This window comes from Ochotona princeps, chromosome 14, assembly GCF_030435755.1.
Source record: "Ochotona princeps isolate mOchPri1 chromosome 14, mOchPri1.hap1, whole genome shotgun sequence".
NCBI lineage: Eukaryota > Metazoa > Chordata > Mammalia > Lagomorpha > Ochotonidae > Ochotona > Ochotona princeps.
Window position 1 is genome coordinate 59517762 of NC_080845.1, and position 26665 is coordinate 59544426.

Below are 26665 nucleotides of genomic sequence, written 5' to 3' on the forward strand. Positions count from 1 at the left end.
GACCTGGCCTGGTATAGCCCCTTATCTTAGTCTTTGCCTGTGGATGTTGCAGCCTGGCCTGACTTAACCAACCCCCAGTCCCAGCTCTCACTGGCGGGCGCTGCAACCTGGTCCTGCTCAGTCTACTCCCATCCCTGGCTCATGTAAACCAGTAGGTGTGATACCCTAACCTGGCATGACCTGCACTCAAGCCAGCCTGGTTTCTGCACTCACCAGTGGGCTAAGGTTTGTTGGACCCTGTTGGTCTGCCCCTTCCAAAACCCACATACTTGCCAATGGATGGGGTTACCGGCAAGGTGTGCCTGACCCCTAGTTCTGGATTTCGTGCTCACCAGTGGGGGCTGTGACCCCATAGGGAAGTTTCCCAGGTTCCTCCGATCGACTCACTCCCAAACCCAGATCTCACGTTTGCCACCAGGTGTTAGACCCTTGCGTGGCATAGTCTGCCCCTCCATCTTGGTCTTTGTATGAGCTGTTGGATGTTGCAGGCAGGTCCACCCTATATCCTGTTTTAAGATACACATGAAGGTATCCTGACAAGCCTATTCTCAGCCCCTGTACCTGTGAGTGTTAGTGGGTTCCATGTTCACAGCTAGGTCAGCCCATCACCACCCCAACTCTTGAGGTAACCAGCAGGATTTGTATTTCCACAGGGTTGGGCCCACTTATCCCTCACAGAATCTACCCTCAGACCTGGTTCTTTCAAGTGTTGGTTAGTGTCATGGCCCTGTCTAAGGTGACCCACCCCATTTTCGATACTCAGTCAAGTACTGGGATCTAGCTCTGCTAGGCAAGCCCCCAGCCATAGCTTTCGTGTGGTATGGCGTGTGGCAGTCAACGATACTCTGCACTAACAAGCTCATATCAGGACTCCCATGTGGGCTAGTGAATCAGTCTGACCCATATAGAGCTTCCAATCTCTACCCTCCAAACCACCAAATCTCAGTCCCCTCACTTACCTGCAAGTACAGTGGCTCTGTCATTGGGAGTCCCTCAGGATTCATTCCTCACCTACATGTATGGTGGCCTTATCCATGGATGCCCTTAGGCAGTAATTTGTCACCCCCAAGTCCTCAGATTTCATTAGCAGGTGGCCAGCAGGTGGAGCCCTGCATCCAATGGGTGCACTGACGGCCCCTTAAGTGTGTACTTTAAGGAGTTAGGGAGCCATGAGGGCGAACCGGGAGCTGGACTAAACTAGCTCCGTTCTGCTGCCACGGCGGCAGGACCAATCAGGGCGGATTCCATTCTTAGGGCTGGGACAGACTGAACCACTGTGCAGGTTGGCAGATGCGCTGTGGCGTCTTGGCTAAGCGGGATCCGGCTAAGGGCTCTAGCCCTTAGTTTTGGGCGGCCAGTGCACACCATGTGGTGCCAGGCTCTGCCTGCTGACCGCCCAGAGGCAAGCTCTGGGTCTTTTTAAATTGTAAAAGCTGCTCAGGGACACTCATGAATTAGACCAACTTTTGTATAGGTGAAACATGAATTCAAGGCGATTGCTAGTGATAGGGGCATGTAACTTTGTGCTTACACTGGCAGGTCTACTTTAATCAGGGATGCTGGGCCACAGTGTCTTGGGCAGAGGCCAGGACACGTGTGGGAATGAGATAAGCTGAGTCAGAGCAGCCACTGTCAGATGCAGGATCTGCAGTTAGAACAGGCCAATTTGGGGAGCTGAGGGGACACCCTAAATGGGACGAGGTTCCCACTAAGGAGCAAGTGTGCTGGAATGGGGGCTGCATTCTGGCAAGGCAACAGTTGTACTCTCCTGTGGCACTAGTGTGGCTGGGATTGGTTGCGCCAGGCCGGGCCAAACACCAACACCAACTGGTGTCCTGGGGAACCAGGGTAGACGTGGGACTGACTAGGCAAGGTCTCAATCCCCTACTGAGCCATCTGTGAGCTATACATGGGCATGGACGAGCCATGGCCAGGCCGATACATCCAACAAGAACCAGAACGGGGTGAAAGCCAGCCAGATAAACCACTGTCCCTGCTAGGACAGAAGGTGAACTGAGTAGGGCTGGCTCATGGACCCCCTGGTTTGTGCAAAATAAGCACAAGAAGCAGGATAGGAAACTGCCCAGAATAGGCCATGGAAAGTTTCCCACCGACATACATTTGGTATTGGTCAGGAGTGGACCAGGCTGAAACGGTACATGTCATCCACTGGCAAACCCAGGCGCCAGAACGGGGTGTGGGTCGGGCCGGGTTTGGTCGCGACAAGAACTAGCACACAAGACAGAAAGCCAAGGTGAGGTTACCTGTACTAGATTTGAATGCAGCACCCAACCAGCACACGTGAGAACCAGGAAGGGAGAGGGCAGAGCCAGCGGGGGGATTGAGGGGCTGGTCCCCTCGCTGGACAGCCACTCCCACTAGATAGCATGGGCAGAAATGGGGACAGACCAGACTAAGGAAGTAGTGGGTTCCCCCCTCTTGGGTCACTACTCCCGTGGGAGGACATCAGAACTAGGACAAAGGCTGGGGTGGCTAGATGGAGAGACACTCAGCAACATCCGTGAGGGCTAGATGGTTGAGTTGGTTAGAAGGAACTAAGCTTTAATACCCATCCCATTGATAGGTATAGGAGCCAAATGGGAGGCAGAACAGACTGGACTAGTCGGCTATGCACATTGGCAGGCCAGGGTGGGAGGCGTGGCTGGAGGGGGTTATTGTGGGTCGCCCCCACTGGGCTACAGCTCCCATCAGTTGATAAAAGGGCCGAATACGTGCTGGGCAGAACTAGGTTGGACTACAACACCCATTGGTTCCAGTGCAAGTCGGAACTGAGAGCAGAACCAACCCAGCAACTGCAACCACCAGCTGATCGTGGAGATGGACTGTGCCGGGCCCTGTGCTTACTAGAACATACGGGAATCTGATCTGGGAATACCTCAAAGTTTCTTTGAAGATCTCCCCAATTGAACTGCTGGACTCAGAACTCTAACCAAGAAAAGACAGAAGACAGAACAGGTCAATCATTCATCTCAGCTATATGTTGGCAGCGAAATACTGGGCAAATGAAGACCCTATCATGGACTGTGTCAATCAGTGGACGACCTCATTGAGCGAAACTGGCAGCGATTCATAACTGATGAACTATTAAAACCACTTGAGCAAATATCTCAGAGCATGCTCCACATCCGGGACTTTGGGTGGGCGGGAAACCGGGTGGGGCTTCTCCCTCAATATCCCCCTTTACCTCAGATACATGATGGAAACAATATGGACATAACAGTATTACCCACTTCCCTATACCCCCTGAACCTTTTTTTTTAACCGTAATTAACTATGTAAAGATTGTCAACAACAATACAATAAAATATATTAAATAAAAAAAAAGGAGTTAGTAACATGAGAGCAAATGAAATCTAAAACCAGTAGAAGGAAGGAAAAAGGTAAAAACTGGAGTGGAGACAAAGAAGAATTGAGTAAATATACACCCAGAAATCATTGAACTGTCAGAGGAAAATTTAGGAAATAACTCTCCAAGATATAGGAATGGGGAAGGTCTTCTTAGAAATGATTCCAAGATCACAGGCAGCCAAAGACAAAATAAACAAATGGGACCACATCAAACTAAAAAGCTTTTGTACAGAAAAGGAAACTATTAACAAAGTAAAGAAACAACTGACAGAATGGGAAAAATTTTTGCATACTACACAAGTAATAGGGAACTAATATCCAGGATTTACAAAAGAGCTTCAAAAACCCAGGGACAGTAAAAAAAATCCTGTGAAAAAATGGGCAAAGGAAATGAACAGACATTTTTAAATGAATAGATTCAAATGGTTAGTAGACATGTGAAAAGATACTCAGGCCCCCCAGCCATCAGGGAGAAACAAATGAAAACCACATTGAGGTCGCACCTAACTCCAGTGAGATTGGCCTACATTTAGAACTCTACTAACAATACCTGCTGGCGTGGATGTGGAGAGAAACGTACTCTCCTTCACTGCTGGTGGGAGTGCAGGCTAGTATGACCACTATGGAAATCAGTATGGAGAGTGCTTAGAGAATTGTAAATAAGCCTGCCACATGACCCAGCTATCCTGATCTAGGAATATACCCAAAGGAAATGAAAATCGCACATGAGAAGGAGACCTGTAATCCTATAATTACAGCAGCACAATCTACAATAGCAAAGACATGGAAACAATCTAGAAAACCATCCAAAGAGGAGTGGTTGAAAAAATCGTGGTACTTCAACTCCATGGAATATTACTCAGCCATCAAAAAGAATGCAATTATACCATTTACAACTAGATGGTCCCAACTAGAGACCATTATACTTAGTTAAAATAGTCAATCCCAAAAAGACGAATACCATATGCTCTCTCTATTATAAGGACACCATCATGCAAATTGGAATGTATAGTGATGGCGTAGCAGAGACTACCATATCCAGACATGAAGACACAATACAACATGCATCCCTACTTGCAAATCAAAGATGGATTCCAATGATAGTGTTGGACATATCTAGATAATGGGATGATGGACTGACATTGTCTTTTTTTTTTCTTTACCTTTTTTGTTTATTTGTTCTTTTTTATATATATTCATTTATTCATTAATTACATTGCATTACATGACACAATTTCATAGGTACTGGGATTCCCCCCCCTTCACCCCAAACCCTTCCCCCATCATGAATTCCTTCACCTTGATGCATAACCACAGCTCAAGTTCCGTTGAGATTCCCTAATTAAAAGTTTACACCATACAGAGTCCAGCATCCCACTTGTCCAGTTCAAGTTCAACGGCCTCTTAGGGAGGCCCTCTCAGGTTTGTAGGCAGAGCCAGCAGAGCGTAACCTCAATCAGTTAGAAGCTCCAACATATCATCAGCAACAGTCCAGGTATGATGAGGCTGGTGCAGAGTCCACTGATTGACATAGTCCATCTTAGGGTTTCCCCTTGTCCAGTTTTCCGCTGGAAGCATATAGCTGAGGTGGTTGATTCATCTACTCCATTTTCCATCTTTTCTTACTAGCAATGCTGGGGTGCACTTAAACAACAGACTGATGCAATTATCACTGCTTAGGAAGGACAATGCTATTGTAACAATATGGGGAAAATCAGTCAGGGGATGCAGATTTTGGAGGGAGGGATTCTACACTCTACAGAACTGTACCATAACATTCAAAACTAAAAATAAAAATTGAAAAAAAAGAGTAAATCAATGAAAGTATATTTGGCTCTGTGAAGAGATCAGCTAAACTAACCATCTTTCAGCTGGCTTGACTATTTAGAAAAAGACTCAAAATGCTAAATTATACATAAAAATCTGGACATTACTTCTGATTTCACAGAAATGAAAAGTACTGCGAGATGTCTATGACCATTTGTGTACCAAAAAAGGAAAATCTAGATGAAATGAAAACATACATACAAATACATAACCTATCAAGCATGTATCATGAATAAAGAAAATATGAATAGATGAATAACTGTTAAGGAGATTAAATTGGCAGTTAAAAGACCCCCAAACAAAGAAAAGCTCTGAGCCAGGTGGCAAAATAGCAAATTCTACCAAACACCAACCGAAAAATTAACACCAATCCTTTCAAATGATTCCGCAACATTGAGGAGAGGGGAGCACTTCAAAGCTTATTCCCTAAGGTTAGGAGCTCCCTGTTCGCAAAGCAAGAGAAAGACATGAACAGAAAACGTGGACAAATATGCCATGTGAATATTGATACAGAGATAAACAGTAACGTTGACAACCACCTAAAACCAACACCATATTACAAAGTTTATGCAACATGACCTAGTGGAGTTTATTTCCAGAATGCCAGGATGGAGCAACATATGAAAACTAATACGAGCACATTCACAAGATGAAGGAAAATTATGACCTCAATTTATACATAAAAAACATCTGATGAAATTCAGTATCATTTTATGATAACGATACTTAAAAACAATTTGAAAACAGAAGGAAATTTCCTCGACATAATAAGACATACATGAAAATCTGATAGGTAACACGACACCTCATGATGAAAATGGAATTTTCCCCCCTAAAATCAGAAACAAGACAATTATATCTGCTTTTGTCACTAGCTTTCAACATAGTACTGGAAGTTCTCGCCAGAAAATTTTGGCAAGAAATTTTAAAAATGTATCCAAATTGGAAAGGAAGAAGAAAAACAATCTGTTTTGAAATGACATGATCTTTTATGTAGAAAGCCCTAACGATTCTGGATTAAATTGCTAGAATTAATACACAAATTCAGCAAGGTTGCAGGCTACAAAAGCAATGCACAAGCAGCAGGAACATTTCTGCACATTTCCAATGACCAAGAAGAAAAATTAAGAACACATTCCGCTGTCAATAAAACCAATGAAATATTAAGCAGAAAACTTAATCAAGGTTGTAGAAGACAGAAAAGTATGAAATACTAGCAAAAAATATAAAACTACATAAGTAAATGGAAATGTATCACATATTCCTGGTTTATGATAAAATATATTACTAAGGAGTCATTACTACCCACTGTGAGCTACAGATTGAATCTAATTACTAGCAAAATAATCAAAACCCCCATGATGTTTTTGCAGAAGTGGAAAAGCTCAATCTAAAACTGATGTGGAATTTCATGGAGCCTGGAGCAGTTACAGCAGTTCTGAGAAAGAAGGGCAAGGTTGAAGGAGTCACATTTCCTGATCTCAACAGCACAAAACCACAATCATCACAACAGTGTGGGACTGGCACAAAGACGGACTAACATAAATGAACAGAGTGGGAGTGCAGAAATGAACATGATTTTTGACAAAGCTGCTGAGAGCATTCAATGGTGATGTGTTCGTGATGCTACTGATTGTGTTGCTTGTAGCATGTAGAGAGTATGTAATACCTGAACTTATGTACTTACTGGGACTATTCTCTCTAGCAGCACTTCAGAGTGTACTACTTCTACTTATACATAAGCATATTTCACTGGAAGACAGGGTGTTGTGGTACCAACCTCAGCCACAGGTCCCAGGTTCACTGTTGCCTAGTTGCTTCTTGAAGCCATGCAAGTCATTGCCAACCACCACTGAGGCTTGTGCATGTGCACTCTGTGATGCCCAGATAAGAATGAAGTTACTGAAGAACACACGTCTTACAATGTACTGCTATTAAGCAGCACAGACGGTAGCAGGGTTACATTTAGTTTTGTGCCTGTGTGGGTGCCATCCAGCCTCAGGGTGCTGTGCCCTCAAGGGCAGAAGTTCTCAGTGAAACTCTTCTAAATCTTCTCTCCCCACCCATCAGTCACAATTCTTATTTCCAGCCCAGCCTTGGCTCATAATTACACTTACAGTCTTTATGTATCTGTTTGATTAGTCTTTAATATATCTATATTTACATGCATTATTTATGGATTATATATTATGTATATAATTTATATATTACATATACAAACATTATTTATTTTAAAGGGAGAGTAACAGAAGAACAGAGAGAGAGAGAGAGAGAGAAAGAGAGAGAGAGATAATTCTTCTACTCACTGGTTCACTCCCCAGATGGCTATAAAAGCCGGGTCTGGAGCAGTGAGAAGCTTGGAGCCAGGAATGACATCCACGTCTCTCACGTGGGTAGCAGGAGCTCAAGTACTTGACCCATCTTCTGCTGCCTTCCCAGACACCTTAGCAGGGAGGTGCACCAAAAGGGATGGAACCAGATCTGAAGGGGCACTCTGATATGGGATGTTGACTTCCCCAACTGTAACTAAACCTGCTGCATCACCATGTCAGTCCATACTTCATTAGGCTTTTGAAGAATCTCTTAATGTTAAAAAAAAATATACAAGAGGCAGTAAACTGGTAGATCTCTATGTTTCTTCCATGACTTTTAGTTGCACTTTGGCATGATCAGGCAGCAAGCCAAGACTTAGGGACTAGGTCTGTGCTTCTTCTATGTTCAGTATTCCCTGGAGGTCTGGATCCTTTAGTAGAAATTCTTCCTGACTTCTGCACTCCTGTCCACTGCCTCCATCCAGCCCTTCATCTTTGCCTTCTGAGATTGCTTTGTATCTCACTTGATTTGTCTCACTGCCTCTGGCCTCTTGCTCCTCTGACTCCCTGGAGTGTTCTTGCAGATGCAGAGAACCGTCAGTGCCAGGGAGATCAAGACACCACTGCCCTCTGGAGAAGATGTTGCTCTATAGTAAACAGGGGTGGACTGCCCATCGACCATCTTGTCTTCAGAGCCAGGGGTTTGTACTTCACTTATCTGTTTGTGGGGGACACAATTCAACTCAGTGATGCAACTTGACATGGGGCAGTCAAGCAAGACTTGTCTGTGGATGATATGTTCTGGTGTGGATCAGAGTCAAAGAATGGAAGCAACCTGGGATGGCCAGATAAGAACACAAGGCCAAGCAACACCATATCCCTCAATCCTTCTAAAAGGAAGGGGGTCATGAATTTGTGTAATTGAAAAAAAAAATACCAGATTGCTTGGCAGCTGGAAGCAGAGGGATGAAGGCATGAGGTATTGCTGGTTCTATGGCGTGCAGCTGCTGGGTCATGAAAGCTTCATATAGCAAGGATTTCATAAGCAAGGGTTTCATTCTCTAAGTCCTTGGCAATTCCTTTGGGGGTAATCCTACTGTGTCCTCCCTAGCTGGTTGGGAAAAAAATGACTGGAGAGGCTTGTCACATGGTTCCTCCAGACTTTGGATTCTTTGGAGTAGACAAATAGGTGAGAAGGAAACAAAACTTTTGTTTCCCTTACATATTAAGCAGTTGGGAAAGACCTAACAGAGGGAGCAGCGATGCTGTGGAAGAAACAGATGCATAGAAGAGGCACAGGGGAGCACCTGGTTTGTTGAGGAGGACACATGACTTGGGAGAGTGGCAGGTGGAAAATGGAATGCGTGGAAGCAATACCTAGTCATGATGCCAGGGAGCAGGTTGTGGCTTTTGGAGAAATGGCTAGGCTGTGGTCCAGGAAACAGCCACAGGGCCAAGGAGACCATGGACATACGAAGCCAGGAGGTGGGGTGCCATGGATCCAAATGGGCAGGAAGACCATCAGACCCAAAAGGTGGCAGATGGGAACAGAGGAAGCAAAGAGGTTGGCACAGTCCCAAAGGAAGCAGATTTTTGCAGTCAGGAGATGGGGATGTGACTCGGAAGAGCCCCTGCATTGGAAGGAAATCTCTGCTTGAGATGACAGGGAAGACACATGGACTTTGAGAACAGTCAGAGTTTGGTTAGGGAAAAAAAGGTGGTATAAATTGGATGCATTAGGTCTGAGCATCCCAGGAGATCATGTGGAAGCGTTGCAGAGGAAGGAGGCAGAGGGCCGAGGTAGACTGCCGCAGAGGCGGGAGAGCAGTGTGAGTGCCCAGAGCCGTTCACTGTTATTTTGAGTAGAACAAGAGAACTAGGTCAACCTTACATCAGCCAGGGATGAGAAACTCTCCGAGATTAAGAGAACAGATGTCAGCTTTAGCATCTGTGTGGCTTGGGTAAGCCAAAAAGATTAAGAGCAGATAGGAAGAGTCGTGTTTCATCCTTCATGGGGCACATGTGCTATCAAAGGAGATGATGAAGGACAAAGGGAAAAAAAATCTCATTCTATTTAGAAGTAGCCACTGAAGTTGGACAGGGCCCGAGGGGATGGTGAGAAACACAGAACCAGGATTAAAACCAATAGAATTACAAAGAACCTCTACTCTCTGCTGAGATCTACCTCTGAGACTGTTCATTTCTAACATACAGATGCTATCCGCTCCAAGTCATGCATGAACATTGTCATGGATGCTGTGGTGCAGGGCCATGCCCATCCCTCAGGAATAAGCTCTCTTGCCCCTGGTGTCTGGATGTTGATGTTGCTGCCAGATTACCCGCTTGCAGTTAGGGGAAGTGAGCACACAGGATGGCTAGTACAGCAGCAGCTCTCTAAGTCAGGGTGAGCTTACTCTCAAGGGCCAACCCAATTTCACAGTGGTTATTTTAGGCCTTTGACCTTTACGGGGGAGAACATGGGAGCTGAGGCCCGATGGCAAGCGAGAGATGTGTGTCAGGGCTAGAATGGATGTTCTGGCTGCCGAGGGCATGGCTGGGAAGTGGGTGTTTCCTGGGGTGTACCCCACCTTTGTATGGCAGAACCTCAGGAGGGAGAGGGGCATGGACAGGTGGTGGTATTGGAGTGTCTGCTGAAACGCAGCAGGGGCAGGGTGCACTGCTCCGCTGAGTGTATTCTACTGACCTGGTACCGTTTCAGCATATTGAAGAAGATATGTCGATACGGCATTAATTAAAAGACAAGTCAAAAATCCCCCACGTTTTAGTACAATAGGTTTCTGACACTACAGTGCCTTGGAAGGAGCTGGAATGTGTGCTAAAAGGGAGCTCACTGCCTCCCACCTTCAGAGGTTCTGCTATTTCCTGTTTCTAGAGAACACGCAGAAGACAATGAGAGCCACTGGCACAATGGTCAGATCTGCGTCAGTCTGAAAGCAGGAGTCAGGGGCTTCCTCTGGGTCTCCCTTGTGGGTGAAGGACCCCAAGTACCTGGGCCATCCTCTGCTGCTTTCCCAGGCACATTAGCAGGAAGCTGAATTGGACGTGGAGATGTAACAACAGGCATGAGCCTGTGTCCACATGGGATGCCGGCAGGGTAGAGGCTTAGCTTATTATGCCACCATGCTGGTCCCCAAAGACGCACCTTTTCAATTATCCATGTTTTCCTGCTATGTCGTCAACTCATAAGACTCCTGCCTTCTCTCATAGCCTGTGCTCTTAGCATGCGTTTAACTGTGTTCTTCCTTTGGTGGTATATCTGTCACGGTGGTCCCAGGGAGCAGGGTTGATGGTTACAGTTCAAGGGTGCAGTTTGTACACAACATAAAGTGGCCAGCAGAGGGCGAGAGTGGGGCTGCAGCCCAGCTTGGTACATCTTTCAAACTGGGTGTCTGGAAAGGGCTGTACGTGCCAGAGAAGTTCTTTGCACAAGGAATGGTTTGTCCCTCAAGCCTTGCATTGTCAGGGTGTGGGGAGGGGTTGTATGTATGCAGAGCGGAGGGGCCTTCTGTTTGGCATATTGACCACGTGTGAGACTGTGCAGTCCAAAGTTGCCAAGAGCAGAGAGGGAGCCTGGTAGAAGAGGTGTTTGTTACAGCCACACATAGCGCAGGAGAACATCGGAGGGGCCCTGGATTGACAGGCTGAGCCAGTACGGATTTGCTTCACTAGTTCGAGGGCTCTGTTTCTTCCGTCTAAACACCGACACTCCCATCACCACCTGATAGTGACTCTCTCACCTGATTGCTCAACTCCCTGGGGGTCCTGTACTTCAGCGGCATCCATGTCACCTGAAACCCTATCCCCCAATCTATTGAGTCAGGAGATCTTGGCTGTGCAGCCCAGCTGGCTGCGTTTGAGCACAAGCCCTCCCCCAGGTGATTCTCATACACCTAGCGGTCGAGACTGGGAGTTTCATTACCTCTTACAGGCAAGTCTTGTGGGGAGTTGCTGAAAGTCCAGTTCTGGGGTTGGGCTTGAGATCTGTACCTTTAATGAACATCTAGGAAATGCGGATGCTGCTGACCTGCAGCCTGGCACTGAATAACCAGGGTTTCTATTGCAGCAATACTCTTGATTTTCTGTCTTACCCCAGGCTGCTTTACCAACGCACTATAGATTGAGTGGTTTGCAAATGATAGACACCTGTAGCACACAGCTCTATGTGCTGAAAAATCCAGGGGCAAGATGCTGGCAGACTCCATGTCTGGGGGTGGGGGGCTGCTTCCAGGGTTCAAAGGTCCTGCCTCCACGTGGGAGAGGGAGTGAGGCAGCTGTCCCGCGTCCTGTTTGTAAGGGCCCTCGTCTGTCATCTTCCAAACGCTTCATCCTGTTCCAGTGGAGACTGGATTTTCAGTGCGTGCATTCAGGGGCCACAAGCAAGCAGAGAATAGCCACTGTGTTTGTGATCATAGGGAGGGAGGGAGGTGTGGGTTGAGGCCACACGGAGGCACCAAGCCGCTTAGGGTGTGCACCGGCCTGGAAAGAGGACCTTGTTGGAAAGTTCATGGGCACCTCCCTTGCTGGATCTATTGTGCAACCAGCTCCAGGAGCCCCTTTCCAGAGGCAAATGCTGCAGGCCTTCAAATAAGGACATAAATCACAGGGAAGTTCAAGGAAGGACTTGGGAGCAATTTACTGTTTCTCTGTAAATGAAAAGGGAAGGCTGCCAGGGTGGGGGTCAAGGCCTGCAAAACGACCAAGGACATCATTTTCAGCAAGTAGCTCGTTACTGAAGAGTGCTTTCTGCAGACCCTGATACATGGCGTCAGGACAAATCATGACGGTGGACGGCAAAAGGCAGAAGGTGTATTCTGGGGGGAAGAGGGGTGGGCTTTGTGGTGTCTAAGTGGCCTCCTCGTGAGCTGCAGATTTTTCCATCTGGCTTTTGGCCTTCAATATTTCCACATCTTTGATCTTTTCGCTCTTCTCCATCGAGTCTGCGTGCATTTAACCTCACAATGTATGCTCTGGTTGTTCCGGGAAGCAGCATCCTGACCCGTGAGCCTGGATGTCACTTCAGAGTTTTGAAACCACGGTGGGCAGTGGCTCCCTCCAGGTGCCTGGAGCCTTGCCCTGGGGGTCCCTGCTGTGGGGTCTTCCGCTGTAAGAAAGCAGAGGCTGCAGCCAGGATGAGCACAAAGCTGTGAGAAATCACCACGTTAGGGATGAATGTGCTGCTGGGTGACTTTGGTGAAAATGGAGACTTTGTATTTTTATGATATGGATTGGGTTGCAAATGAGACCTTGTTTGAAAATTGTTGACAGCTCCCCTGCTGGTTTTAATGTGCTGTCACATTATTTTTTTGTATTCCAATTGTTGTGGCATCAATGCCAGTATTAGGATGAATCGACCAAGAAAATAAACATCCTTGTTGCAAGTTTATTTTTTTAAGCATAATTTTTAACACCTCCAGAGAATGCATTTCCTGCGACTCACAGGCAGACATTTCCTCTGAAGAGCTATTTCAGGGAACACTGCAGTTGGAAGCTATACAAAATAGTGAAAGCGGTATTAGGACAGGCAAGTGCGATCCTAATGGCTTAACTTCAGTTTTAAAAACCCAATATTAAGCTGGTAGAGACGAATGCTACGTCTAAGATGTCGGAAACACTGGCTCAGGCTCGCTAAGAATCTCATTTCCTGCTGATTCACCTGTTTGTGATTGATGCTTCTTTGACAAAATTGTTGATTAACGTCGGGAAGTCAACGTGGCTCTTTCCTTGAAGCAAGGCAGTTCTGACCCGCGAGGCCACGGCGGTTTCAGAGGCTGTCAATCTGCCCTGTAGGATTGATCGGCAGAGGGCTTCGCCGGCCTTCTAAAGGAACAGGTCTCTTCATTCAGTTTCTCGGCGGCGAAGAGTGACCAGAGTCGTGACTCTGATTGAAAACCGAGACGCTACTGCCTCTTACGCGAAATCATTTTCATTTCCCTGAATTTTCAGAAAATCCCCAGCCCTCGGCCTTCATTCCTGGAGCGTGCGGTAGGTGGCAGCGTCAAGCCCTTGGGAGGCGAGCAGGCGCCGTGCAGGCCTGGGAGCTCCGGCGCTGCAGCAGCGGTACGGCTCGGAAGCCCGACGCCGGAGCCGGCCGAGCGTGCGGGGCGGGGACGGCGCGGGGCCGGAGGGCCGGGGCGGGCGCAGGTGCGGGGCTGCGGGCGGCGCGCGCACGGCGGCGTCAGGCGCGCGCGGAGAGAGAGGCGCGCGCGGAGAGGGAGGGCGCGGAGAGGGGCGCGCGCAGCCCTGCCTGCGGGAGGAGCCGGGTCCACACAGCTTGCGCCGCCCAGTCTGCGCGAGCCGAGCTCCGGAGGCGCTCGCCGCCGAGTTGTGTGTTCGTCCCAGTCCCCAGGTAACCGATCTCCTCCTGGGCGAGCGGGCGGGAAGGCGGGCGGCGAGGGCTTGTTGGTTGGTGTGCGAGTCCCGGGAAGGGGATTACAGTGCTCTTGGAGAGGGCGTTCGCCCGCCCGGGAAATCCCGGAGTTGACCAGGGAGGGGGAAGCCAGTTGCGTTTCTGCATGCCAGTCAGGGCGACTGAGCATCTTGCTAATGTTGCCCGCAACATTAAAAAACCATCATCATCATCATCATCGCCCTACACATTCTGCAGGGATGGCTTCCGAAACAGCGGGTTACATCCTGGGGTTCCGAGTCTGGTGCAGGTGCTTTTGTTGATGTGGAAGTTGATTTTAATAGATTTAAGAAAAGTCACCCAAAGATGTGGTCCCAAGTGAGGGGAGAGAGAAATGCAAGCAGGTTCCCGGCTGCTGTTGGGTGCAGCGCGGTTTTCTCTTCGCTGCTGCGCTCCGTGAGACCCGTGTACATGTGACTTTTCCCGTGTTTCCAGGTGCCCCTCGCCCGCTGCTTGTGGCCAGCGGCCAAGGAGAGGCGCCCCTGGTTGTTTAGAATGTGACTCCCGTGTAAGCAGGGCTGGCTTTTGCTGGACCGGCCAGCTTGGGCACCTGCTCCTGTCCTCTGCTTACTCCCCTCCCCAATCTCTCTACCCAAACGCTGCTTTGTTTCCCTGTAAAACTCCAGTCCATTCGCGTGTGATGGCGGTTGGGGTCACTTTTCTGCTGGCTGCCCTGAGATCCTCCCCGTGGGTCCACTGCATGGTGGAATTTCGCCGCTGTGATGGAACTCAGCATCTTCATCCTGTGCTGACGGCGGGGCGAGCCTTTCCCGAGGAATTTATTCCACTGACTGGCTGGTGTTCTCGTTTAGAGGAACCCCCTTTGCCCCTGAGCAGCTCAGGCAACGACAGAACTTTTCTGGTGCTGCTTGGGCACCACACTGATCATACAATCAGCCTGCATTACAAGGCAGGTGCTCCAAGAAACAATAACAAGGTTGATCTTTTTACATTCTGGATTGATGCAAATGTGCTTTTTCCCCGGTAGCATTTGGTTTGGAAGAGGGTGGAATGGGAGGAAGAGAAAGGGAAGGGAAGTAAGATGAGAAGGTATAACAGATTGGGGGTGAGGGTTGGGGGGATCGCACCATATGTATTTGGCTGTTGCTGGCCCTTGCACATTTGTTCACGATATCTTCTCTGGAAATACAGGCGTCCTCAAAGCCTGGGGACGACCTCTAGTATGTTTTTATGGAGATAGAAGAGGCAAAAGATATGATCATCTCATTTAACAGAGGCTCTTTAACTTGGTGGGAGTGGTCACACTATTCACTAGTGACTGCAGGGAAGGGAGAGGTGGGCTTGCTGTGCCTGCCGCTCAGCTACCCTGCAGATGGCTTGTGTGTGCATGGCTGTTGTAGAAGCCTCCAGAACCCTTTCTGGTTCCAGCTTTCATAGGGTTGTCCCTAGGAAAAGCCTCAGCTAGCATCCAGGCCAAAGTGCCACATTGTGGAAGGAACGTGGCAGCCCAGAGCTGGCAGGCCAGCCTGCTCATCAGGCTTGCTTTACCTGACAGGAGCAGAGGGGGACCTCTTGGGAGGGCTGTGTTGTGACTAAGCTTTAACCCACATGGAACTTTTTTGTCCATCAGACATGCGTCCTTGTAACCAGGAAAACTGTGCATCCTGTAGATACATTAAAGCCTTAAAAAAAATGACAGGAATGCTTCTGTGGGGTGCGGGGAAGAATGCATCTGTGACAATACAGGTCTTTTGCTCTGCTTTTTGCTTCTGGTGATGAGCTTGGGCTGAGATGTTTGACATGAACCTCTGGATGGAGGAGGCCCTGCAGAGGAATGCAGGGCATTTCCAGCCCGGAGGATTTGCTGTAGTTGTAAACAGGAGCCTTTGCTTGCCTGGGGGTGAAGGGCTTGCCTGCCAGCTGTTCTAAGTAAAAATAATAACTCCTTGGTGCTGACCAGCAACTTTCACTTCACGCAAACCCTGATCCTCATCTCACGTGCTCGGGAGCGATCCATTCATCCATCCACCCATCCATCCATCATCTACCTCTCATGTATTTCTACTATCTCTTATAATCTCTCATTCTATCACCTACGAAGGAGTAGCAACACTGGACAGATGTCACCCTCAGGACAGAGCTGATTTCTGGGACACTAATGGCTTTTTATTATGATTTTTTTCCCCAGGTAAACAACTGCTCTAGTCAAAAGGGAAGAGAATGCTTGTTCTCTTGCCAAAATTGCTGATTTTGAAAGGCCGAGTTAGTAATACATGCGGATGTATTTCAGCAGGAACTTGGAAAAATAGTTAATAAATTTTGAATAGTGCTTTAGTTTGTATTTGACCGTGCAGCTCCGAAGTCTGTCCTTATTGGTGAGGGGAGAACTCTGAAAGTCTTGGGACAAATTACTCTTTCACATTCTGCCTCTGCTCTCACCACTGACGAGTTCAGGAAAGAAATTTCTTGTAGCTCCCTCCTGGGCTCTGCCTGCGCAGGAGTAGAAGCGAAATGTATGGGCCACATACATGATTTGAAATATTCTGTTAATCACAGTAGAAAAATAACAGTAATCTCATCATATGCTTTCCTTAACCCAGTCTATAAAAATAGTCATGTAAAGATATAACCAAGGAAAATACCAACGAGATACCTTGATTTTGGCGGGGGGCACAATGCTAAGACTCTCGCTTTGAGGATATCTTTGGGTGGTGCAGGCTTTAAAAACTCAAAGGCTAGTTGCTACTGAATTGGCTGGCACAGCTATTAAGTATTAAGTGATTTAAAAGCTAAAATGTGTGCAACCATTGCCAACCAAACATTATCAAAAAAACAAATATGCAAATATCTTCAGATTGATAGAAGCCTCGTGTTCTTAATATTCCTGCCTTTAAATAGCTGTGCAACCTGGCGCCTGCTCATTCGTGGCCACTAACACGAAAAGCCCTAATCACCTACTTCCAGGGATTCTTTGGAAACAAAGGTGAACAAGCGCTTGGGTCCTGTCCACGCGTTGCCCTCTGCAGTGGAATCACAGGAAACAGGTGCGCTGGGAGCAGTCCTGTTGTGCCTCTGTGTTGCCTTTTGTCCCTGGAAGTCCCCCCTCAGGGATGGCTTCAGTCAGTCCTGGGTGATGGTGCTTGGCAGCTGAGCGGCCAGTGCCGTTGAGGATCCCTCGGTGTTGGTGACTTCATTCCTTTCCTGGGCAAGCAGCAGCGAGCCCACGGTAAAACGGCTGCCCATCTAGGCGGCTGTCACTTACTGCGTTACTGGACAGGTTGCACACATCTTGTCGCATTATCGTTCGGCACGGTTTGGGCAAAAGTACCGCTTTACGATGAACCTGTGGGTACCGAATTCTTGAAGCACAGAAATCAAGGTTTCTTGTGAAAATGTGTCAGCCTCTTCCATGAGTCTCTGGATAGCCGCGGCTGTTTGGGAGTGCCCAAGGGGCAGGTTCGGTTTCTGTCATATTCCTCTGTCCCAGGAGTCCTCGCGGGAGGTGGCAGGAGGACAGCATTGGTATGAAAGCTTGTGCGAGGAGGAGGGCAATGAATGCCTAGCTGGAAAGGGATTACTTTTTCCCTGAGGAAATAATATAATATAGGCCTTTCCACATTAAACATACAAGCACAAATCCACTCAGTTGCATGCACACACAAAAAACACACATGCTACACACAGACACACATTCTCACTCCATCTACACACATAGCAAAAGCACCTACACACACAACCCAAACCCCTCTCACTTCTCCAGAAAGTTCCAGATGCTTGCCAGCCAGATTGGTTTCTGTAAGACTTTTTTTTTTTGAAAGGTGGAATGACAGGGTGATTTCCATATGGTGGTTCATTCCTTACATGGTTGTAAAAGCCCAGATCTGTACCAGGCTGAAGCCAGGGCCAGGAAATGCATCATGTCTCCCACATGGATATCATGGGAGTAAGTACTTGGGCCACCCTCTGCTGCATCCCAGGTGCAATAACAGGGAGTTGGATCAAAAGTAGAGCAGCCAAAGTTGAACCAGCACTGCAATGTGGGATGTTGGTGTTACTGGTGGCTGCTTAGCCCACTGTGCCACAATGCAGTTACCATATTCTGATTTTTTTTGTTTGTTTGCAGCACTGGTGTGACTTCTGAGCAGAATTTGTCTGCAAACTCTCTTTCCTAGTGAGGTAAAATGATCAGAATCCAGGCCCTTGCATCCAGGAAAGAGCCAGAGTTCACTCAGCTCTCCATTGCAGTAAAAATCTATCCTCATTAAAAGTCCAGCAGCTTGATGCCTTTCTCCTTTCTGTTTCAACTTGGCTTGGCTCCCAACCTTCCACCCAGCAAGGCTCCTGCCCCAGTGACTCCCACATATAGGCTCTGTGGCTTAGCTGCATCACCTTCCTCCTGCCTGGACTTCACAGAAAATGCCTAAGCTCCTGACGCCCAAAGGAGGATTGGCCAAACATGTCACTTCCTTCTCTTTTGTTTCCCTTGTACTCTTCTCCTTGAACTTTGCCAGCTTGTTGACACAGAACGAATGGAAGGAGATGGCAACATGTAACATCTCTGTGGTATTCTCTCAGTAAAGTCCACGTAAATGTGTGTCAGCAAAGGGGAGGTGGCAGCCATTGGAAGCTGGAAATGGCTGGGTGACCTCGATTTTTGCAAGCAGCCTGAACATCCCAGAATATCCTGATAACCAAGCATCTGTTATTTATCTTCCAAGATGTGTTTACAGGTGACACTCTGTATGCCTCTTCTTTGTTCTGCTGCTCTTTTAAATGTTATTTTAAATGCTGGCATATATATAACTGTTTTGCGTGCAGAGATAAATTGAGTTGTTGGAGCAAATGAAGAAGCAATGAATGAACACATAGCAATCGGAGAAATTTTAGTCTCAGAGTAAAAGGACTTTTCTAAGGACGGTCCCCAAATACTAGAAGGTAAAATGTATTAAATTGGATACCTAGACTTAAATTTGTGTTCTGTAAGACAATAACCAACATCAGAGAGTAGCTATTTAAAATGTACATTAGATTAGAGCCAGGCTTCTTAATCCTGCAGGGGGTGTTGGACCTTCTTCTGCCAAGAGTCCTTCGGACATTTGAGAATATCATTTGCAGGTTGTAAAGATTTACCAACTTTAAAAGGAAGATGCTTTAGATGAATTGAATTTTGAGTTCTGCCTGTGGTTTCCATGGGTCAGATGAAATGATTTGGTAGGTCATAGGTGGCCCACGGGCTGAGGTTTCCCCACCTCTGATAGCAATTCCCGAATTTTGTAAGTCTGTCCGGGTGAGTTGATGGGCCTGCTATCCCATGTTTACCGAGTCCGACCCGCTGACTCAGCAGCTCATAGTCCAAGTGCTCAGGGTCATTCTCACAGGGTCCAGGTGTGGGTGAGGGTGCTGGGCTGCTGAGAACTCTGCGAACCACACTTTTAAACATGATTCATCCTGTCTTTGAAGATCAGTGGAAGAGCCGGTGTTTTGTGGCATAGCAGGTAAGTTGCTATAGTACAAGTTGCCACCTGTGACACCAGCATCCTGTATGGGCTCTGGTTTCTGTCCAACTGTTCCGCTTCCAATCCAGCTCCCTGCTAATGGCCTGGGAAAAGTAGCAGAAGATGGCCTAACGGGTTAGGACCTGCCACCCATGTTGGCAATCCAGAGGAAGTTCCTGGCTTCAGCCTGGTCTAGCCCTAGTTGTTGTTGCTATCTGGGGAGTGAACCAGAGGAAGCAAAAGCCCTCTCTCTCTCTCTCTCTCTCTTCCTCTTTGTAACTCTCCAATCAATCAATACATTTTATTTTAAAAAAGCAAATCAATGGAAAGCTGGACAGAGGTTAAACACAGGTTTTCAGACACAGATAGCAATTTTAACCTATGAAAAGCTGCTCAGTGCCACTCAGGTGAAGTAAAAGTGGTTCGGTAAGTCGTGAGATGCATGCCATCACACTGCAAAGGATCTAAGTGGTTGGAACTACCCTTTACTCCCTTGTTGATAAGGAGGGAGAGATTTTGGAGAGCAACTTGTATCTTCCAGCACATTTGAAATATACATATGCTGCAAGTTAGCCCTTCCACTTCTAGGAGTGTTTTCTGCAGACAGGCTCCAAACATCTTATGAAACACTTATGTGTAAGTCTTATCATTGGACATCAGTCAAGGGAGTCCATTCAGCTGTTGAAAGGCACAGTATGGCCCTGTATATCCTGATGTAGACAAAACTACATTCAGCACCCTGGAGAGGATGTTCTTTTGTCTTCTCTCTTCTGTGACGAAACAGCTCTCGCGCTCTCTCTCTCTCTCTCTCTCTCTCTCTCTCTCTCTCTCTCTCATTCTATCACTCTTCTCTTTCTCCTGAGTCCTTACAGGTCTCATATCATTAATATTCAGTCACAACAGTGACCCTTGCTGATGGCCACTCATCATTCACATTTAAATGTTTCAGCTCCCCTGCCATGCGTACCATCACACGAGAGAGAGAGAGAGAGAGAGAGAGAGAGAGGCAGGGCACTCAAGCTTCCTCATGCATTCATTCCCTAAATGCCCTCGATGGTGTCCAAGGTTGAAGAACTCATCCGGAGCTCCTGATTGGGTAGCAGGAACCACCTACCTGAGCCATCAGTGCTGACTCTTAGGCTCTGCACTCAGTGGAGGCTGGAGCCAGGTCTTCCACGTTGGCGTTGAACCCAACTCTTCTGGTGGGGTTGTGTCTTCACCATCAGGTCAGATGCCCACCCCACTTAGGCACTTTCAATCATGAAATAGTTCTGATGTTTTACAACGGTAGCTTTTCTCTGCTGCTTTCATTATAGTGACATCTTAAGAATCTTCTCCCAGGGTGGTAATCATTTGTATCCTTTAGGGCAAATCCAGATTTTTTTGAATCCCATCATCTGCTGCCGTGGAAACAGAAGCCGTGTTGCGGGAGGTGGGGCACAGAAGGATTTTCCTGTACAACCCTGAGATGGCCCAGGGTTGGAAACCTTATAATTGTAGGACTTGTAATAATTAGGAATAGCAGGTCTTTTCTTTAACCTTAGTATTGAAAGAGATGTGGGTATTAAACATTTCTTTTTCACTTCATTACCTTCTTGTAAGACCCTTGAAGACCAGCGAAGTCAGAGTGCTGGGATTTTGCTCACTGGACCATTGCTGGGTAGACTTATCAGACGTACTGCCATCAGTGCTAAGGTTTTGGGGCTGTTATTACAATAACATATGGCCAAGTTGTTAAGCTGCTGATTGGGAAGCCTACCCCAGGCCCCTATGTAGGACCTGGGTGGGTCCCAGCTCTGCCCCTGATGCCAGCCTCCTGCCGGTGTGTAGCTTGGGAGGCCACAGGTGGTGGCCCGAGTGCTCAGGTCCCTGCCTTTGGCTCAGCCCAGCTCAGCCCCAGCTGTTGCAGCGATTTGAATGATGCACTGCTCCATGCAAGGTCTGTCTGTCTGTCTTTGCCTCTCAAATAAAATAAAGATGAACAGAACTCATTCAACGACATAATCATAATCTGCAATGCCCCTCTCCACTCTACCCATGCCAACACATGCAAATATGTGATGTCCTGACCACTGGGTATAATTGGTCCGAATGCAACTTTTGAAATGGAACTTTATGAGGTGCCTGTGTTCGTTTATGAGTCAGAAAGCATACATTGCTACCCATGTTTAGCTAACATGATGTTGTGTTTTTCAGAAAAGATGATGCGGGAGTGAAAGCTGCTTAGCTGTATCGTAGGTTAACATGAAAAACATCCTTCCTCAACGTTTCTGATTCCAGAGCTCTTTGTTCAATTGTGAGGTGTCTTGATTGGTTTGAGTGTCTTACTGGATTTGCTGTTATCAGCGTGCAAAGGTGTCGTGATGTGCTATTGAAGATTCTACTATAGGTTCCCATAAGATGTGTGGCATTCTCCCATAGCTTCCTTGTTTCAGTGAGAGCCTACCCCGTATTTCTGGTCCCCTAGGCTACTGTGAATTTTTCTTGCTATCTCATGTCCATTCATACTTGGTGGAACTCGAGTTGAGATGTGGGCTGCATTACTTGCCAGTGATTCCTCAGTTTACTGCTATGTGATCCTTTCTACAGTCTCGGTTCTCTTGTCTACATGGGGCTATCCATACAAGGTCAGTGGCGCTCTGAAGACAAGCTCGTCTGCAGCCTCTTGATTATTGCAAAGCGAGCTCTTTCGGTGGTTGCTGTCTGATCAGCATTTTAGCGTTTCTTGCTTCTCAGTGTCCTAGATTTCTTCTTCTCCTTTCCAGCTTGGCTCCAAGCCCACCGTCTTTGCGTCATATGTGGCTTCTGGGTGGAATTCTGGCTTTTAACCCTTTCTGATTGCTCTACTCCTTGCACTCTCCAAGTCACCTTAAAGTACTCATTTCCTGCTTTACAGGGTTCTCTTTGGCTGGGTAGGCGTCCTGTCTGTTTTTTGTCCTGGTTTGATCCTATTCTGTCTTTGGCTGTCATTCTTTGACTGACCTATCTCTGCATGGATGTTCTTGAGTCTCTAAGTGAATTCCTGCTTAGTACTTCCTAGCCCCCAGCTGCTCCCCTGCATAAAGATTCTGAGTGAGCTGGCCTTGACTTGAGGCTTGCTGAAGGTATCTCAGGTCCTCAGGACTGTATGAGGCTGTTTGTCACTAGATTCTCGACATGTGGGCAATTCTCCCCTTGGATTGGCACTTGGTGCTAACCTGACTGCTGCCCATAGGGCAGACACAAGTACATGCTCAACGGCCAGTGGCTTACAGGACATGACTGCCCACACATTTTCTTTCAGTGCTTTGGCTTCTCAGCTCCTGGGTTGTGTCATCAAGAGCACTGCTGGGCTCATATTCACGTGCTACCCAGGGTGACTTTCTACTTTCCCTTTCATACTTCTCAGGCTCCCTGTTCACAGAACCCAGAGGCCTCTCCCTTCATGAGGGACCGATGGGATCCCCCTCCCAGCTCTGACCTCAGTCTCTTCTTCTCCCTGAGCTGTATTCACTCAGCTGCTCTCTAATCCTTACTGGGAACTCCCATTTCATCTCACTGCTTTGTTCAGTTGTCCACTTTCCATGAAAATAAATGTATATTTTTAATTTTAAAAACCTCTTTTGTGGGACATAGCAAGTTAGACCTCTTCTTGTGATGCTGGCTTCTAATATGGATGCCCCTTTGAGTTCTGGCTGCTCTCTTTCTATCTGGCTCCCTGCTAATGCACCTAAGAAAGCAGTGGAAGATAGCCTATGTACTTGGGCCCTTGAACTCATGTGGGAGAGCTGGAGGAAGCTCCTGGATCCTGGCTTTGGACCAACCCAGCTCTGGTCTCTTGCTAGGTCTGCAGTAGCTGGCATTGCTCCCCACTGATGGGCAAGTTCTTATGTGACCTGCTCCTTTATTGCCCCTTCAAATGGACATCCTTGCTTCCAGGACACAGCCCCTGCTGGAGTTACTCCTACCCTTGTTACTCATTGTTACTCATTACTGGTTGACTAATTATCGGCCATCACATTTTGGGGGTCTCTTGAGATTGTGTTCAGGTCACCTCTCTTTTCTCTCCATTCTCACAGCTGTTTCATCCATGTGTTTGGCTTTGTTTGCTACCCCAGTACAGTTCTACCAGGTGCTTCCCTGGTCCAGGATCCTTGATACCCCTCTCTGCCTGATGTGATTTTCTACCTGTCCTGAAGACACTTGGGACTCCATGAGCAAAGTCCAATTGTGGTTGCTCTCCTAAAAGCTGACCAGTATCCACTATCCTCTCACCTTATCTGTGTAGCTCTCTAAGTTGCATGCTTCCCAAGTTTTCCTTGGTGCACCTTTCTCCCATACCCTGATTCTAGTCCACCTCCATCACCCTGACTGTTTTGTCTCCTGTCTTCGTTGTCTATGGTGTGGACCTGCAGTGTCCATAGTTTGCATAGAAACCAAGATGTTTCAGTGGCTGGCGATGGCCCTGCGAACACCTGTGTGATATTACCTGTGCTTCTTTTGCAGGCTCATCTCCTGCTGGATATCTGTAGCTGAGTTCTGTGGCTACAGCACCCTCCTCCCTCCCTGTGGGAGTCTGTGCTGTCAGCCTGCGTGTGGCCCAGGGCCATGATCTGGCTGTGTGAGAACTCCAACAGCAGAGGGCTGTGGAACAGACATCACAGCAGCAGGACTGTCCTGTCCTTGACATAGTGACATGGTCAGCACTTGTTTATGTGGTTATAGCCCAAACTCCCTGCCTGAGACTCTGCGGGGACGGCCGAAGCCACGCTACCAGCGCAGGTGCACAGCAGCAGAGATGGAGTCAGAGATCTCTGCTGCTGCCGCTCTTGCCCAGGGCAAGGTGCTTACCCCTCTGTTTCTAGTCTGTTCACTGGATGTGAAATTCTAGTTCATTTATGTGTCAAACAGATTATTTTTTTTCACAGTTCTTGTGTGCTTGACAGAATTCAAACACTGGGAAGACGGCGGTGAATGGAACAGATGTAAACTCTACTGGAGCTTTTATTGGTTTCAGCTGCTTGAGTGGCAGAACTATGGTGGGGGCGAGTGGACAGAGAAAATGAGAGAGTGGGTGAGAAAGAAAGTTTTCATCTGCTGCTGCATGTCCCCCAAATGCCCACAGAGGCTGGGATTAGTAAGGCTGAATTTGATTCAAGTGTCCCATGTGGATGGTGAGTACCCAAATCCTCGAGCCATCACTGTAGACTCCCAGCAAGAGTGAACGCCAAGGTCTGCATGGTGTGGAGATGCTACTGCCCTAAGAGCAATGCTGAAATGTGTAGGGAGCAGCTTGGGGGCGATGGAGGCTCCAAGTTCAGGTTTATGCATGTGTGGTTCAGGTTGTGTCCACGACAACCACACAGTGATGTTGGGGGTGCTGATTGTGATGGTGGAATCATTTTATAGAATGTTATCTACATGTCATCATTTTCAGCATGTGCTCTCCAGGTGCTGATTGGTTTCCAAGAACGCGTACTGTGCCCCTGTGCCTTTACATCTCACCCTTGTGTCCCAGGGCTACCCTATGGTGTACAGCTAGAAGTCCCCCTGTCATACTGAAAATGGTAAGGCATTTAGCACAGTTGCCTTCCATGTAAAAGAAAAACATACAGCTTGATAGGAGCTGGGCAACTGCGACTTCTTTGTTGGAAAGCCACTGCTGAAACACGGTGCCGGAGAAGATCTTTCATGGTGGGCCCCTCATCTCCATGCAAAGATGCAGCATCATAAATGTGTTATATATTATCTATCAAACAGTCAAATGCCTATTATTCAATATCTCCTGCCTACTTCCAGCATTGACTTCTAGGGTGTAAGTTACAGGTGAATAATGGAGCCAAATGAATTCACTTCTGCTTCCGTTTCCATCCTATCATGGTATAATTTTTAAATTTCAGTTGACATAGCTAGACTTTGTGCGGCTACCCTTACATGAAGCTTCTGAAAGCATTTATTTTTACTTTGTTTCTGTAGTCCATTTATCTTCCCTCCTACAACTTTTTCCTTGTTGTTTCACAGAAAAATGCATTTCTAAAGCAGACAGTGCATCAGCAGGTGCATCTGGTGTCTCTGGTGTTGGGTTGGAGGCATTGATCTGCTGGGAAATAAACCACACAAGCCCTGCCTTTGTGATGCTGATGTTCTAATAGGGAACAAAAAGAGAAAGGGATCTGAAACTAACCAGAGAGAAGAGCAGGAGGGGGCATGGGGATGCACTCCATCTCTTGTTCTTCTGAAGATTTGTTTATTTTTATTGGAAAGACACATTTATGGAGAGAAGAAGATGCAGAAAGATCTTCCATCTGCTAGTTCACTCCCCACATGGCCACAACAGCTGAAACTGAGCAGATCTGAAGCTTGGAGCCAGGAGCTTCTTCCAGGTCTCTGATGTGGGCACAGGGTCCCAAGCGTTGGGCCATTCTCTACTGCTTTCTCAGGCCACTAGCAGGGAACTGGATGGGAAGTGGAGCAGCCGGGACACAAACCAATGCTCAGTTGGGATCCGGGAGCTTGCCAAGTGAAGATTTAGCTACTGGGCCATCGTGCTGGGCCCCATTTCATCACTTCATTGCATTTTCTATGAATTTTTCGAAACTCTCTCATGTACGTATATCACTAGTGAGAGAATTGTTCTAGTTGAGATGCTTTTGAAACACTTGTATTTTGTTAGCGAAACTCTCCCTCGTGGAGCTTCTGTGTGTTTTCCTGAAGGACAGAAAGAGAAATGAATTTTAGTTTGTTACCATACACTATATGTCTTACCATCACAGGCAAACATGTTCTTTCTATGCTTTACAGCTTTTTGCCTTTCACTGTTAACAAGCAACATTAAGACAGGACTAAGGATTTCTTAAACTCTTAAATTAGGTAACACATTGAGTTAAGTATTGGATTAAGTGTTTGTGCCATTAGACTTGTAAAAAGAAGTATAGAGGTTTTTTTTTCATGTGAACTTCAAAGTGTGGTTTTCAAAGACTTAATAGAACATGGAATTGAAAGATGTATCTGTTTTGATACAAATACTTTACAAATCTGTGCATGAGAGGAATCTTCCAAAGTTCATAGAGAATGAATATCATGAAAGAGACCCGCCGCATGGTTTTCAATTTTTTGGCATTAAAGCAAGCTTATCTTTGAATTCCATTTCCATGGACTTTCTGAAGTATCCTGGTAGATAAGTCTTGTGAACCATGCAGTACTTTTGTATTTCTGGCAATTGCATTTAAAATATTAAACATTGGGCCCGGCGGCGTGGCCTAGCGGCTAAAGTCCTTGCCTTGAATGCACTGGGA

The 26665-nt window shown here is 47.1% G+C and overlaps 1 protein-coding gene across 1 annotated transcript in view; it reads left to right on the forward strand.

Annotated features, from left to right (window-relative positions):
* Positions 1 to 13313: 13313 nt before the first annotated feature.
* Positions 13314 to 26665, forward strand: part of DIRAS2 (DIRAS family GTPase 2) — a 34813-nt gene continuing 21461 nt past the window's right edge. The window contains exon 1 of the mRNA XM_058672792.1: positions 13314 to 13511. The gene's annotated coding sequence lies outside the window, so the exon portion shown is untranslated. The remainder of the gene's footprint in view (positions 13512 to 26665) is intronic.